General features: G+C 34.9%; 1 long non-coding RNA gene across 1 annotated transcript; it reads left to right on the forward strand.

The window, feature by feature from the left end:
• Positions 1–13,748: 13,748 nt before the first annotated feature.
• Positions 13,749–17,077, forward strand: LOC145824622 (uncharacterized). The gene is made up of 2 exons (XR_014366453.1): positions 13,749–14,841; positions 16,795–17,077. It is a non-coding gene; the product is annotated as an uncharacterized LOC145824622 (long non-coding RNA).
• Positions 17,078–17,217: the final 140 nt, after the last annotated feature.

Below are 17,217 nucleotides of genomic sequence, written 5' to 3' on the forward strand. Positions count from 1 at the left end.
GTACCATTCATTCATGTTCTAGTTTTAATAGAAGCCATGAGCCATTTAATAAGTGAGTTGGTGAGCAATTATTCACCATTACATATGATAGTAACATAGTCATGCCATAAATAAATTCAAGTTGTTTATTTGTGTGAGATTTACATGAAATTCATATAAATAAACGATTAAGATTTGTTTATGATAGGATAAAATACATTTTTCATTCTTATAATTTGATTTAAATTTCACTTTTAATTTGGATAATTTAGTTCTTATACTTTAAATCCAATTTTAGATGGGCCTTTAATCTAAATTTTTGTTAATTTTTTGTACATGTACACCTTAGAAGATAGTGCTCTAAAATCATTAATTTTAACCTCCAATTAAACAAAAAAAAAAAAATCAAAGTGAAACCAAAGTTTAAATGTAGGGACTAAAATAAAATTTGAATCAAATTATAGAAATTAAAAATGTGCTTTAGAGGCACACACGATAGATTTACCACAAAGTGGCATAACACACCACAAACATTTGTAACTTTCACCACAAAACTTTCTTATTGTGAGGCATTTTTTAGGGGTGCACGCCATAGATTTCTGCAACATATGTAAAGGTTACAGGTGTTTTTTTTATTTTTTTATTTATTCATATATGATATTACAATGAAATTCAATGAATTACAATCACAAAAATATGTATCAAACACAACACAATCAATACAAAGAAACTCGCAAAGTGGGACAGAGAGCAAGACCCACCTGTAAGTGGGGAGATTCAAATCACTGACCTCCTAATGAGTTCAACATCACAACCAAACCTAACAATATTAGATATATATATATATATATATATATATATATATAATGCGACAATATCAAACTAGCAAAGATACTAGAAACCCCAAAAATATATGGTGGAATTTAAAATGTGAGAAATTAGATATTAAATGTTTGAAGAAGCAATATGATATTTCGAAGTGACACTAATAATATGTGGAGTACAATTGACGAAATGCATTAAAATAGATCAAACCAATTATGCATTCCAGAGATTGGATTCACAGCATTACATTGCAGTATTCCCAGTTAAATTAGACAACCCCACACAGAAATAGCTTCTCATAACCAAGTAAAGGACATACATCTAATGCTTTGATTGCTAAAAGACTTGGGCCTAACTATAAAAAATATATTTATAGATATTGAAACTTTGAATCTCAAATCTTCTGTCATTTGGAAACCAAGAAAAGACAATATCCAGCAGTGGAGATCATTTCAATTCTCAATATAAGAAACAACAAAACACTATTTTTTTTTTATTTCATTTTTGTTTCTTCTCCTTTTATCAGCCATCAGCCCCCACAATAAATGAGGTGTGAGGATACATTGGAAAAACTAAGAATAGATATTGGAGCTCTCTTATGCATATATCATTAAACACTAATATAAATACTGATGTCAATAAAACTAACAACTTAAGCATAAGAATGGAACTTATAGTCCAGATTATTTGTCTGTGCTGCTACAAGTAAAATTTGAACGGAAACAACCAGCAGACAGACATGAATTCTTGAACCCATTATTCAAGCAAGAACCACGTAGATTCTTGAATTCACTGAATGACAATGAAACACTTCGAAACCACTTAATTCTTTCCTTCAGTTCCAGTTGTTTAGTATAACTCTTCAAGATAAGAAAGTTTCTTCATGACTGTAGTCAGCATATGCATAGCTGCAATTAGAAACAATATGAAAGCTCATGGACATAAAAATTATTTGTTCAAGTAATTATAATACCGCAACTGCACACCATGATCAAATTTCCTTCACAACAGAACAAAAAGAAAAAGAAATCCATTGTTGCACCAGAGTCAATATGAACTAATTGTAAATATGAGGGGCATGTAAGAGGAAACCTGCTAGTCTTGTAGATTCCTCAAGAAGAAGAAATATTCAAGGCATTTACAAAACTAAAGGCCCATGGACAAGTTTGATTATTGAGTTAGATTAGTCATTAGGGACAAAAGTACTAGCACCTTTTCTGGGGAACAAGCTGTCATACAAGTTGCCAATTGTGCATCATGATAATCACAAGATGCTAGAGACTTTTTTTGACTAGGGGTTTGTAAATGTAACATGAGAAGAAGGTAAATGAAAGCCTAAGTGTACACATCAATACATTACTTCTACACTTAAATCTCTATTTTTTCTTATCTCAATGCACTCCCAGCCGCACAATTTTGTATGAATCCCAAGACACCAAGTTGGTATTTTGTGTAACGGGTATACATAGTTGTGGGAGCCAGAAAAAGAAAAATATATCAGCTTATTGCAGCTAACCCAAACAAGGCCTAACAATGGGCCTTGCCCAAACAAGCAAGCCCACAAAACAAATATCTACCAAGCAAATATTACACCTCTATAAAAGGAAAGGAGGAGATAGAAAGCAGGGGGCTCTCTCTAATCTCTGGAACACAGCACACACAACACCCTTCATTTATTCATCTTCTTTCTTTGATTCAAGTTGCTAACTTTATCATCCGAGTGTCTTCGGTCGGCAACCCTAGTTGGGTGGTGTCGACTATGTTCATCTTTGCAGATCTACAATGATCAAGCTCATCTCTACATTGGATCTCTTCAACAATCCATGTAAGAGGATTTTCTAGGTCTCACAATTGGTGTCGTCTGTGGGAATTGTCTGCAAGCTTTCAACAAAGAGAATAACAAACATGTTATTGTAAGTAAAAATTTAACAACACTTTTGATCTATTTACTCTTTGAAAATTATTAATGTGTTCTTGAATGGGATATACATATGTGTGTGCTTACAAACTCTCTAGAAAACTTTTGTTCATGGTAAATCTTGACGAAAAAAACTTTAAAACAAAACAGATCTCAGAGTCAGTCTCAAAGTAGGGGACATGGGCCTACTTGCTATCAGTGCGGTTAGTCAGGGCACATGAAGAAAGCTTGTCCACAGTTTGGAGGCGCATCTGGCATATCAGGGTTGAGGCAAACTCAGAGCCACCAGCAGGCTCACTTAGTTCAGACTTCATGAGTTAATCAGGGAGCAGCTTTAGCTCAGTCAGTGCAGCAGGCCTATGCTCCGAGAGATGAGCAGGTTGATTAGAGGCCACAGGGACGCGTGTATGTTGTTACCGTGCCAGAGCAATTGTCGGGTTCCTCAATTGTGAGAGGTATTTTTATTGTGTGTAACTCTTTGGCTAACGTATTGATAGACACGGGCGCGTCTCATTCATTTATATCTGCTGCATTCGCATCTGCATTGGGGTTAGAGGTGGCACAGTTTGTGTCTCCACTCAGAGTTGAGTCACCAGTCGGGGGTACAGTTGACTTAGATTGGGTCGTGGTTATGAGATAGAGGTTGCCGGGCGTCGACTCCCGTTTGCTTTTGTGTTGCTAGACATGTCGAGTTTTGATGTTATTTTAGGCATGGATTGGTTGTCTTCGTATCGAGCAGTAATTGATTGTTTTCATCAGAGGGTCACAGTGTGCACCTCGGGTGGTGATTGTTTTTAGTTTCTGGGGGACAGGGTTGATCGGGTCTTATCGCTAGTATTTGACCCTTGTAGTAGAAATGAGCTTAGAGGTCTTCTTGTTACTCTCTTGGATATTGAGAGTGACGGGACTTGTGTTGAGTTGCCAAGGGTAGTTTGTGAATACCCGGACGTATTTCCTGAGGACCTTTCTAGTTTTCCACCTTACCGGGAGATCGAGTTCACCATTGACTTAGTGCCTGGAATGGCACCAATTTCCATGGCGCCATATAGATTTGTACCCGCGGAGTTGCATGAGTTGAAGATTCAACTCCAAGAACTTTTAGATAAGGGTTTTATTCGCCCTAGCACTTCGCCTTGGGGAGCGCCAACTCTCTTTATGAAGAAGAATGATGGGTCGTTATGGTTGTGTATATATTATCGCAAGTTGAACTGGGTTACCGTCAAGAACAAGTACCCCTTACCCCAAATTGATGACTTGTTTGACCAACTTAGAGGGTCGTCTTGCTTTTTGAAGATAGAGTTAAGGTCGGGTTACCATCAGTTAAGAGTCCGGGAGGAGGACATCCAAAAAACGGCCTTTCGTACGCGTTATGGCCACTAGGAGTTCCTTGTAATGCCATTTGGGTTGACTAATGCACCGGCTTCCTTTATGGATTTGATGAACCAAAATCTTTAGAGAATACTTGGATCATTTTGTGGTCGTCTTTGTGGAAGATATTTTAATTTATTCAACTTCCGAGGAAGAACACGAGGCTCACTTGAGGGTGGTGCTTGATTTGCTTAGGAAGCATCAATTGTATGCCAAATTTGAGAAATGCGAGTTTTGGCTCACCGAGGTGAAGTTCTTGGGCCATGTAGTGTCAAGAGAGGAAGTAACTGTAGATTCTTCAAAGATAGACTCTGTACAGGATTGGGAGCAACCTAAGAATGTTTTTGAGATTCGGGGTTTCTTGGGATTGGCGAGGTACTATCGGCGTTTTGTGAGGGACTTCTCTAGACTAGCCGCGCCTTTGACTAGATTGATTAGAAAGGGGGTTAAGTTTGTGTAGAGTGAGGCTTGTGAAAAGTCACTCCAAGAGCTTAAAACTAGAGTGACTACTGCATTGGTGTTGATAATTTTGGAGAGGGGTTTGGGTTACACCGTGTATTATGATGCGTCTTAAGATGGGCTTGATTGTGTTTTGATGCAAGGGGGAAAGGTTGTAGCTTACGATTCACGGCAATTAAAAACTCATGAGAAGAATTACCTTACCCACGACTCGGAGTTAGCCGCAATAGTGTTTGCCTTGAAAATTTGGAGGCATTATTTGTATGGTGACAAGTTTGAGGTTTTCTCCGATCATAAGAGTCTAAAATATTTGTTTTCCCAAAAAGATTTGAATTTACGTCAACGGAGGTGGATGGAGTTTTTGGAGGATTATGATTTCGAGTTACACTACTACCCGGGAAAGGCCAATACAGTGGCCGACGCCTTAAGTCGAAAATCCGTGAGTAGTTTGGTGAGTGTGGCCATTCGAGAATGGGTTATGTTAGGAGATATCGGCAAGTTTGAATTGCACTTGGGTGAGTCCGAAGAGGGTGCAACGTTGTTTACTTTGAGTGCTCAACCTATCTTGATTAGCAAAGTTATAGAGGCATAACAAAGGGACTGCGAAGTAGAGTCAATCCATAGTAGAATCTCTAACTGGAAGGAAGAGAAGGCTTTAAATGTTCACTTGAATCAGAGTGTACGTTACTTAGACCGTTTATTTGTACCTGAATCTTATAGAGAGGAAGTGCTTCGGGAGTTCCATCACTCACGCCTTGCGGTACATCCGGGAGGCACAAAAATGTATCGTGATCTTGGCCGTCAGTTTTGGTAGAGGGGTATGAAGCGGGATGTCGCATCCTTCGTGTCGAAGTGCCTTACTTGTCAATAAGTGAAGGCCGAACACCAAAGACCAACGGGTTTGTTACAACCCTTGCCAATAGCCGAGTGGAAGTGTGAGCACATTACCATGGATTTTGTAGTCGGGCTTCCTAGAGCACAGCGGGGCAATAATGCCATTTGGGTGATTATTGATAGGTTGACTAAGTCTACACATTTCATTCCGATGCGTACTGGCGACTCAATTGAACACTTAGCAGAGTTGTACGTTAGAGAGATAGTTCGACTTCATGGGGTTCCTGTAACCATTGTATCAGATAGGGATTCTCGCTTTACAGCCCGGTTGTGGCAAAGCCTTTAAGAGGCATTGGGAACCAAGTTGACTTTTAGCACCGCTTGTCACCCTCAAACCGATAGGCAGTCGGAACGTACCATTCAGATTTTGGAGGGTATGCTTAGAGCTTGTGTCCTAAATTTCAAAGGTTCTTGGGTGAAACATTTGTCGTTGATCGAATTCGCCTACAACAATAGTTACCAAGCTAGTATCGAGATGACACCGTTTGAGGCCTTGTATGGCCGACCTTGTAGATTGCTAGTTTGTTGGGCCAAGGTGGGGGATGCACTGTTTTTGGGTCCAAAAATTGTTAGGGAGACAGCCGAGAAAGTTGCTCTCATTCGGAAAAGGTTAGCTACAGCCCAAAGCCAACAGAAAAGTTGTGCCGATAAAAGGAGACGACCTTTGTCTTTTGAAGTGGGTGACCACATTTTCCTTAAGATCTCACCTAGGCGGGGCTTAATGAGGTTCGGTAAGAGTGGAAACTTATCTCTAAGGTTTATTGGGCCTTTCGAGATATTGGAGAGAATTGGGGAAGTGGCGTGTCGGTTAGCCTTACCACCACAACTTTCGGGGTTCACGATGTGTTAGATTGGGTTGATTTGGAGGTAGATGAGGATGCCTCTTATGAAGAGTGACCAGTTCAAATATTAGATACCCGGGAGCAGGTGTTACGGGGTAAAACTATACCGTTAGTGAAGGTGTTGTGGACGCACCATATAGCGCTCCAGGTTCTTTCCCGTCATCTATTGTATTTCAGACTCGGGATCCGTGGTTCTATGTTGTTGTCTATATCTTATTTCCATCATTTATCCTTTGTATTTGAGTTTTGGGATGTTTTGAGTGAGTTTGGAATAGGTGGGTTGTAAGTTGGAACAAATGGTTGCTGCCTAGGTTTTGGCTTCCTCGCTCAAGTGAGGCTTTTTGCGCTCAAGCGAGCCTTAGGTATTTCCTTCTTCGCTCGAGCGATGGTTCTTGCGCTCGAGTGAGTTTTGTGTGGTGTGTCTCTTCGCTCGAGCGTGCATCTGCGTCTTTGAAGGGCCTGAAGGTTGGTATTCTTCACTTGAGCAAGCACTCTTGCGCTCGAGCGAGCCCTATGTTATGTATTCCTTCACTCAAGCGAGAACTCTTGCGCTCGAGCGTGCTTCTGCGTTACAGACCTGAAGGTTTGCATTGTTCGCTCCAGCGACGCTTCTTGCGCTCGAGCGAGGTCCTTTTGTGTCTGGTCGCTCGAGCAACAAGTCCTTCGCTCGAGCGAGCCTCGTGTAAATCAGTTCGCAGTAGAGGTGTAATACTCCATTTTTTATCCTCTTCTTATTCCAAAACCCTAGATCGGCTATCTTTCTCTCTAAAATACCCATTCTCTCTACAAATACACTTGATCTAGAGTGTCTTTACCCTAACCCCTTTGTCAAAAGGGTAGAGCATCGCGCGGGCTATCTTTTGATCCGAAAAAGTTTGGATTTGGAGCAACTTGGGTTTTCCTCTTCTTCTCCTTTGAAATTCTACACTTGAGGTAGGAATATTCTACACTTTGTTATGAATTTTAACCTAGTTATTTGTTGTTATGAGAATATGGTGAGATTTGGGATGCTTGGAGAAAACCTAGGGTTTGGTTCAAATTTATGATAGAGGGGTTTTTATGTGTTGTGATATATTTGACGATGGGGTTGGAATATGAGGTGATTTTGTGTTAAAATTGATGAATTTGATTTTTGGGTTAGTATTTAGAATAAGGGGGAAATTTTTCCTAAGATGAGTTAAGTAATTATTTGGTATAAATAATGGAATTGGTGTGAGAAATATGAACTTGGGAAGTTGTGTGAAAGAATGGTGTAGTTAGATTTGTTAAATCACTCACCTATGGAAATTTGATAAATTATCTGTTTAAAGGATTGTATATCTGTTTAGAAATATCTGTTTTGAGCTATCGGTGGATGATAGTCATGATTGTTGTAGAAACTGCATGTGGATTAGGTGAATTGAAACCTGTCGTTTAAATTTACCTCATTGAATATGATAGTAGGATTGAGATGTTGAATATGTGCCATAGATAGTCATTGTACATGACGGTGCATTTAATACATTGCATATGTATCATTGTTTGGGAGAAGATAGGGGATGGACTCCATGCATAATTAAGTCAGAGTGTCTAGGGTGAAAGTCCCGAAATCATGTGCATATATGGGTGCCGGTTCCCTCGGATGAAAATTTCATAAAATGGCAAGGCTTCATATCATACGCATATATGGCTGCCGGTTCCCTCGGATGAAAATTCCGTAAAATGGCAACATTGAAGTGTTTAGGTAATAGTTGTATTCAATTGTGAATCATTGAGCTGTAGCCTTATTTTGGATTGTCTAGATAACAATGACTTGTCTCATGAGTTGACTCGAAATTTACTGGATTAATATGAACTGAATAGATGGAAATGGAATTGAGTTATGGGTATTAATAATGAAGGAATATGGTCAGAATGTGAGTTGGTTATCAATGTGGAACATTTACTTGGCGCTTATATCTTAGTTAAACTTCATATATTGTGTTAGGATGTTTCTACTTGGCTTTGGCTCACCCTACTTGAGAAACCATTTTCAGGTACAACTGACATGCTCCCTCCAAGAACGTAGCATGGGAGGACTTAAGAGCTAGAGGTTATATTTTGTGATTTTCATGTTTAACTGTTTACTCAGGCCTGGGGCTTTATATGTGTAGAGTTTATGACACTCTCTTTTATTGTAACCAAGTATGTCTTGGAAAGATGTAAGCCCTTAGGGCATTCGTTATGTTAAACTCTTTTGTATTATTACTTCATGTAATGAAAGGATTACTTATACTCTGATTTATGTAACTGTTATTTATGCTGTTATGGATCATATCTATGGTATTATATTTTGGGGGCGTTACACACCATGGGGTGGAGGAGGCAACTTGGGAATGGGAAGCGGAGGTTCGCTCCAAGTATCCGGGTTTATTTAAAAATGCTTAGTTGTTTTGATTTGTAATGTTCACTAGTGTTGAAAGGAAAAAGTGTTAAACTTGTTAATCACATGTTGTTGAATGTATTGTTAATCTAAGTATGAGATTGTGAGAGAAGAAATTTTTGACAAAGATGTTTCATTTCGAATGCCTAGTATAAGCAATTGTTGTGTTGATGAAATGATAATGATGAGAATGGCAAATATTGGTTGAACATTGATGTTGTGACTTGATACTGTTGTCAGAATGGTCATAATTGTTAGAGCCTTTTAGTTTGGTCGGTTTGTTTAAATTTCGGGGACGAAATTTCTTATGGTGGGGAGGTTGTGATGACCGGTTTCGTTATACGTTCCTTCACTTTTATTTTCATTGGGATTGTGGTGTCTGGATGTCTTTTTTCAAATTCCTGTCCTTGTTTATTCCGGGTTTGTTTTTCTCTTGCTTCGGAGGGTGCACGATCGAGTTCTGAGTGTCCGAGAGTGAACCAAGAAAATTCTGGGCTACTGGGCCAGGGCCGCACATGCGGGGCCTTAGGCCGCACGTGCAGGGGATGAGGCCGCACGTGCGGGGAAGGGTAAGTTGGGAAGGTTGGACATTGCCTAATAAGTAGGTGCCGAGTGAGAGGCGGAGGAGATGGCTGCACGTGCGGGGATGAAGGCCGCACGTGTGGAAAGTAGGCTCTGCACGTGCGGGGCGCAGGTAGTCCGAATCTCTGTTTTTTTTTTCTTCTCTCTATTTGGCTGTGCATGTATCACATTTGGGGAATTTCTCTCTCTCACTCTAAACATCATTTTATTGCTCCCTCTCTCTAAAAACTCTCACCAAACTTAAAGAACCTTTGATTTCTTGCAATCCATTGAGTTTTGATCCATCTTCTTTCACAAATCTTGGTGAGCAAAGCAAGAACTACATTGTGTACGGTGGAGATCAACTTTCTACAACTTTTGATTTGTAGGATTTCTTCTCTTATCTTCTCCAAAACTTGAGGTAGGGACTTCTTTGAGTTATATATGCATGTTTTGCAAGATTGATGTTAATTTTAAAGTTTTCTTGAAGTTATTTGAAAGTTTGATTTTGGCTCAAGAATGTAGAGATTTTCAAATGAGGGTTTAAAATCTCAAATGTCTATAAGTTGATCTTTGAGGGTTTCACCTCCATTATGTGAGAAAGGATGTTTTGTGTGTGTGTACTCTTTCAAAAAGGTGAAGAGATGCCTAAGCTTGGCTAAAGATCGAAATTTTGTTGAGATGAGATGAGAGCCTATGATATAAGTAAAAATTGTTGAAATGTCATAAGGGAAGAACGAAATAGAATATATATATATATATATATATATATATCTTTGCCATTGTAGAAATGATGAAGTTCATGAAATGTGAAAAGTATTTGGTGTTGTTGAATTAAAATGAAATGGTGGGTATCATGCTTGATATTGTTGAAAGTGGAGTGGAAAGTTTGATTACAATAAATAAATGTTGAGGAAGATCGATGATGGAGAAATATTACATAATGATGTTGATTATTGCATTGCATATTCATTCAATTGATTATTACAAGATTGGTATTTAGTCCTTGGCATATTGTATTGGCATTTCTAGCATTAAAATGGTTGCATTGGCTTCTCTAAAACCTTGCATGTCATAAACATCGGATTGGGAATTGAAACTTTTATTAAAAATGAATAATGTGAAACGAAATTATGGAAATGTTTATGGGGTAAATACGTTGGTAAGTCCGGTTAGGAGGTGTAGATGAATTGATAAGTTGGCCTGAGTGTCCGGGTGAAAGACCGAAAACATACGTGGAGGAGGTACCACTTCCCTTCCGATTAGTAACCAGTAAAGTGGGGCTTTTGGTAGTGCTTGTTGAGCCTACTTGCAGACACCAACCTGGGGATTATCTGAGTCGTATTTATCGCCCCTATTGAATAAAATTAGAAGTTTCGGAATTGTTGAGATTCCAAGTTATTGTTGAAACATGGTGATTTTCAAAAAGAGCATGTGAATGAAATTCTCTTTAAATGGTATTGCATGGCATTTGCATTAAATATTAATATTTGCATTTAGCATTGGAAATTTGCATAACTGTATATACTTTGTAAGGATTCTCTACTGGACTTTCTGCTCACTCCTATGGGATTTTGGTGCAGGAAAGGATGTGGTGATCCTGCCGAGTTGAGGGCGTGGACATATTCTGTGAAGAGTAAATAACTCTGTTTTGTTATGATTTATTGCTAGCCAAGGGCTATTCATGTATGGGTCCGAGAGGCCACTTTTGTGTAACCGGGTTTAAGCCTTGGAAATTGTAAGCCCATGAGGGCATTTTATTATTTTTGGGATGTGATGTTCTACATGCTATAGATTCATGTATTTCTATATTATTGAATGTATAATTCACATGTGGAACTTTTGTACCCATTTCGCTAAGTAATGATGTAAAGGTTGGAGACCTATCTTTATTTCTTAATGGACGTTGATTAATGTACTTAATTTGTGTTGGGTTATTTCGGGACGTTACATAAATTTTGTTTCAAATGAGGACAATTACAGACATTGTTGCTTAATTTGAAAGATAAAGTTGTCATACAACTTATTTTGTATTGGTTAACTTATATGTTGTTTAAAATATAATATTATTATTTTAATAATAATGTTGGAACTTTTTTGGTTATAAAGTTTTGTTTAGTTTGGTTTTCAAAATCTATTTTCAGAAATTTTTTCTAAGAAACTAAAAATTAAATTGTTGAAAAAAAAATTAAAAAACCTCATTTTTATAATTTTATCTTTTGGGAGAGTAGAAATAATTTTTTAAAATAATTTTTTTTGATATTTATTTTCATTAAATTAGTTTTATTTTTTCAAAAATCAAATATAACGACAACTTTAATGTTATTATTAAACCAATTCATTAAATAAAAAAATCTAAAATTAAAAGCATTTCATATATTAAACATATCACTTATACATTAGAAATCTAATAACAATCCATTACATGATAACCATCCAAAAATATTTTTTAACAACAAATACAACTATTTATTACATGATAACTATCCAAAAATATCAACAAAAACAACCACGCATTACATGATTATCATCCAAATACATACTAAAAATTAATTTGGTAAAAAAATGAAAAAATAAAAATAAAAAAGATTTATTATTTTTATATAATTTTATCTTTGGTGAGTAAAAATAATTTTTTAAAATTTAAAAATAATTTTTGACATTTATTTTTATCAAACTAGTTTTTTTTTATTGACGACTTTGCCTTGAAATGGTGTAAAAATTTCTTCAATTGTCCTTATTTGGAACGTGATTCAAAATTCAAGATCAAATATATCACAATTAAAAGGTCAAGGATCAAAGTGATACAAGTCTCAAACTACAGGGACCGTTGGTGTAATTCATCCTAATTTTTTTTCAAAATTATGTCAAAAATTTTTAATTTTTTGGGCCATCTTGTATGGACGAATTTAAAAAATAATTTTTTTTAAAAAAATTTCAAAATAATAAAAAAGTCAAAAATAAGCCAAAAAGTCTTCTCATTTTTTTGACTTTTTAAAGTTTATGATTTGTCTTATCAAGTTAAATTTAAAAACTTAAAATTTTTAAAATTTTTTAAAAAATATTCAATAAAAATAAAAATAAACTAAAAACATAGTCACCAAATAAACAAGAGTAATGCTAGAGGTCTCAAATAATCTATCAAATATTTTACCAAATCTCTCATATGGGTGTGGGACCCACACACATGTGAGTTTGTGTGGGTCCCACACCCATGTGAGACGTTTGGTAAAACATTTGATAGATTATTTGGGTGTCTAGCATTTTCCAATAAACAAACCTCAACCACCCACCATTGCATTTAAGTAATTAATTATGATCAACATTTATGGAGTCAAAGTGCTCCTTGACGCGTGAAACACGCTATAGGGGCTCTATAGACATGAATGAGGACTAGTTTAGTTTTGTAGGCTTGGCATTGCAAATATGAGAGAAGTTATTTGGTGGTGTCACGGCAATGTGGTGCTTTTCAAATTTTTTTGTAGAGAAGAAGGTGAAATTCATGATTTTGTATTGAATAATTGAGAATTAACAAGGGATATGATGTATGATGATTAATGGGAAGCATAGATAAGCGGCACCCATGAAGTACCAACTAATTTTTTCAAATATGGGATCTAATCAACTATACCGTCTGATAATCAACTCGTAAATGTTCCTTTAGAAGATTTTTTTTTTTTTTTTTTTGATGTAGCTTCAATTATCATATCAATTTTTAAATTTTTTGACTAATTAAAGCATACAAGATGAACAACTTACATCACTAAAATTAGATTTGTAATAGACCCCAAAGGTGCAAACAATATCTTCTAATCCAAAAATTGGACCGGAGAGGATTTTTCCTTGCTCCAACTTTTTTTAAAGTTCATTTTATCTATGGTCTCTTACTTACTAGCTACTTGTCCTATAAGTGAATTTAAAAAGAGAAATGTTATATACTATAGATTATCTATTATTATTTTGTATTGTCAATTACTTATTAATAGTTACTTTATTTGAAGATAATTATTAAGAAATTAATATAAACTAATGATACCTTTTAAAAAGAGAAATGTTATATATTGCAGATTATCTATTATTATTTTGTGCTGCCAAATACTTATTACTAGTTACTTTATTTGAAGATAATTATTAAGAAATTAATATAAACAAATGATACCTTGTCATATATCTTGGCTGGTGATATAAAAATGTGAAAAAAAAGAACAAGTGATACATAGTGATCCTTATTTTAAAAAGTTGCTAGTAATTCACACAATTTTTAAGAAAATGCAGTATGCACCCATCTTTTTGTCATAACAAAATTACGATTTTCTACCATAAAAGTCACATAATTTGTGGTGAGTGCTTTATGTCATTTTATCTAAAAATTATGAATGAACAAATTTATGGTGTACATCCAAAAGTCAAAATTACATATTATTATGGTTATGTTATGTTATGAACGAATCAATTCAGTGATAAAAATTATAACATGTTGCGATGTTTATTACAAAATTTTTCTGGCACCATTCCTGATACATTTGCAAAGGAAAATTCCTTTGAAACTATCAACCTTGATAGCAATGGATTTGAGGGGCCAGTACCAAAATCTTTAGTGAATTGCGAAAGGCTACAAGTGCTAGACCTTGGACATAACAAGTTCTCCAATAAATTTCCATATTGGTTGGGAAATTTAACTTCGCTACAAGTTTTAATTTTGAGATCTAACAAATTCCATGGACCTATACCGAATTCCAAGTTCAAATTTCCCTTCTCCAACTTGCGAGTTATGGATTTATCAAACAATTATTTTACTGGTCCATTGCCAGGAAAATATTTCAAGAATCTCAATGCTATGATGAATGTCGATGAAGCTAGTTTTAAATTGCAATACTTAGGGACGCCTAGTTATTCAACTTCAGAATATTACTATAATGATTGTTTGACTATAGTAATCAAAGGATCAACCATAGAAATGGTAAAAGTCCTAACCATTTTCACTGCAATTGATTTATCGAAAAACAATTTCGAAGGTGAAATTCCGCAAGTCATTGGAAAGCTAAATTCAATCCGAGGGCTCAACTTGTCTCACAATAGCCTTACAGGTCATATACCAGCTTCTCTTGCTAATTTGACAATGCTCGAATGGTTAGACCTCTCTTCCAACAAACTCACTGGGGAGATCCCTCAACAACTAAGGAATTTGAAATTCCTTGAAGTCTTAAACGTTTCGCAGAATCAACTAATAGGACTGATACCACAAGGCAACCAATTTGATACATTTTCAAATGATTCCTACATTGACAACTTGGCATTATGTGGACCTCCATTGTTAAATGCATGCAATCCAAGGACACCACAACCACCACCCTTGATGTTTCAGCAAGAAGACAATACTTCAAGTGGATTCAATTGGGAAGTCATATTACCGGGTTATATATGTGGGTTGGTGTGGGGACTTGTTATGGGATATTTTATGTTCTCTAGAGGAAAACCTCAATGGCTTGTGAGGATCATTAAAGGTGAACGAAGCAAAAGCGGAAAGAGATTTAAAAAGTATTCTCACAGTAACAGAGCAAGGTGAAATTAGCCAATGTAATTGATGTCCTTTGGTAAGTATTTACAATCAATTTCCGCATTCTTTTGCTTGATCATGAAAAACTATAGCTTGATTATGGTTTCTATCTAGTTTTTTTTTAGTTTCATAGCGCTTTATTTGTATCATACTAAATAAAGCTAGTTTATTTCCTTTGATGTTTATACAAAGCACTTGATTTAAATCATATTGCGAAAAAAATAAAATAAAATAAAGTCATGGAAGTAATAAATGAGTAGTGAAAATAAAGGTTTGCTATTGACTCTAATGGCTGCAATTGACAGAGGTATAAGACTTGGGCACTTTTTCAGTAGTCTTCTTTTGTTTTTTTTCTCTTGAAATTTACTTTTATACCCTAAAATGTAGTCACTTTTTCTACTTCATTCTTAAATTATTAATTGCATATATTTAGTCTTTATTGTTTATGATTTTAGTTCATATGGTCTGATTATTGGAGACAATCTTTCCGAATCATTAATGAGAAAAATCTAATCTAATGGTTAAAAAAATAATTTTATAATTTAGACAACTTAAATTGTATAACTAAACATCTATTTTCTTACTAACACAATATTAGACAACTTACCCTCTACAACCAAACACCCATATTTCTCTATACTTCAAATAATGAATAAAAGAATGAGTGCTTGGCTAGGTAAATTTACACTGACCTCTCCTAATTACCGTGGGTGTTATACTTAGCTTATTTGCATCAATATTCGTTAGTTATATGGATGAAAAAAATTATATTTACCTTTTTGGTTTAATTTATTTTTTAGAAATTTGAGTTTTTTTTTTTTGTTTTCCTTTTTAGTGATTTTTTTAATATTTTACGAAATTTTTTTATTTCTTATATACACCTAATCTATATACACTTAAAAAAAGTAATATTTGTGAAAATAAAAACTTTAAAAATTTACCAAATAACAAAAAAAAAAAAATTTAGTATATTTTCATATTTTGTTGCATGTAACGAAATTTTTTAAAATTTTCATATTTTGTTATACCCTAAACTATAGTCACATTTTTTACTTCATTCCTAAATTAATAGATGCATCTATTTGGTCCCTATCGTTTCTTATTTCAGTTCATATAGTCTAATTGAAGACAATCTCTGCAAATCAATAATAGTGAAATTTTAATCTAATGTGTAACAATACTAATTTAAGAATTTAGAATATTTAAATCGTACAACTAAACCCCCATTTTCTTATTCACACTATATTAGACAGCTCACACGCTACAACCAAACACCTATATTCCCCTCTACCCCTCTTCTCAAATAATGAATAAAACAAATATGTGTTTGGTTATATAGTTTAGAGTAATTGTATAGACCTCCCTTAAAATTTGAAGAAAACAAGTCCTCTTTCATGTTTTTACTTTCTATTATTAATATGGGAAGGAGTTCTATCTAATTATTGTTGAAATACAAATGTGATAATTGGTTCATCAAATACATTATAAATCTCATTTCGACAATTTGAATCGTATAATTTGTATGATTTTTTTGTCTAGATCATGCACTATAAAATTTAGATTGATGCCATATTTTTATCCATATAATTTTTTTCATATTGGTTTTTAAAAAAATGAATGGATAATTTCAAAATTATACCTATTATTCATTTTCTTTAAACAAATGTAATGAAAACATATAATTATGATTATCGAATAAATCTTTTTTTTTAATTATATATCAAAATAAGATATGTGGTAGCTCTCTAAACCCCAACAAACACCCCTCTAGTAAAACAGTGGATGGAAGAAATTCCTTCCCCATTAAAATTGAGAAACACCAGATGTGTTTTCATTGTTTTCATTTTTTTTTTCATCATTTTCATACATCAATTGAAGCTATCTAATAAGCATATATGGTTTTCAAAATATATTTGGGTGACATGCATATGAAATCCAGCATGTTCACGGAATTCAGTAACTGTAGCTATCTTTGATTTGTGCATTGTAGTTGCGATGCATTTCAATCTGATATTGGTGGTGCAACTTTCGGAGTCATGGCGAATTGTGGTCAAGCTAATGTATTACGTAATGCTGGGAAGTTGAAGATACGGTTTCAAATGTTAGAATGTATACGTATATGTATATATATATATATATATATATATATATATATATATGTTAGTGGGTGTGTATCTATCGATGAGTGTGCTGTCAAATCTGTAAAATATAAATTTTAATTTTGATTTAAAAATAAATGTTATGTGCTGCTCAAGTAGTAAAGATATTTCTCATATTGAAGATTTTGGGTTCGAGTCTTTTGCTTGGTCTGTATTTATTGACGTTTGATATAATGAAAAACAAAAGTCAACGAAAAATATTCTTCATGATCAACAAAAAACAAGCTTATTTGGGGATGAAATGTTTCCCTTTT

The sequence above is a fragment of the Camellia sinensis genome, chromosome 4 (genome assembly GCF_055761805.1).
Source record: "Camellia sinensis isolate YWXY chromosome 4, ASM5576180v1, whole genome shotgun sequence".
In the NCBI taxonomy this organism is placed as follows: Eukaryota; Viridiplantae; Streptophyta; class Magnoliopsida; order Ericales; family Theaceae; genus Camellia; species Camellia sinensis.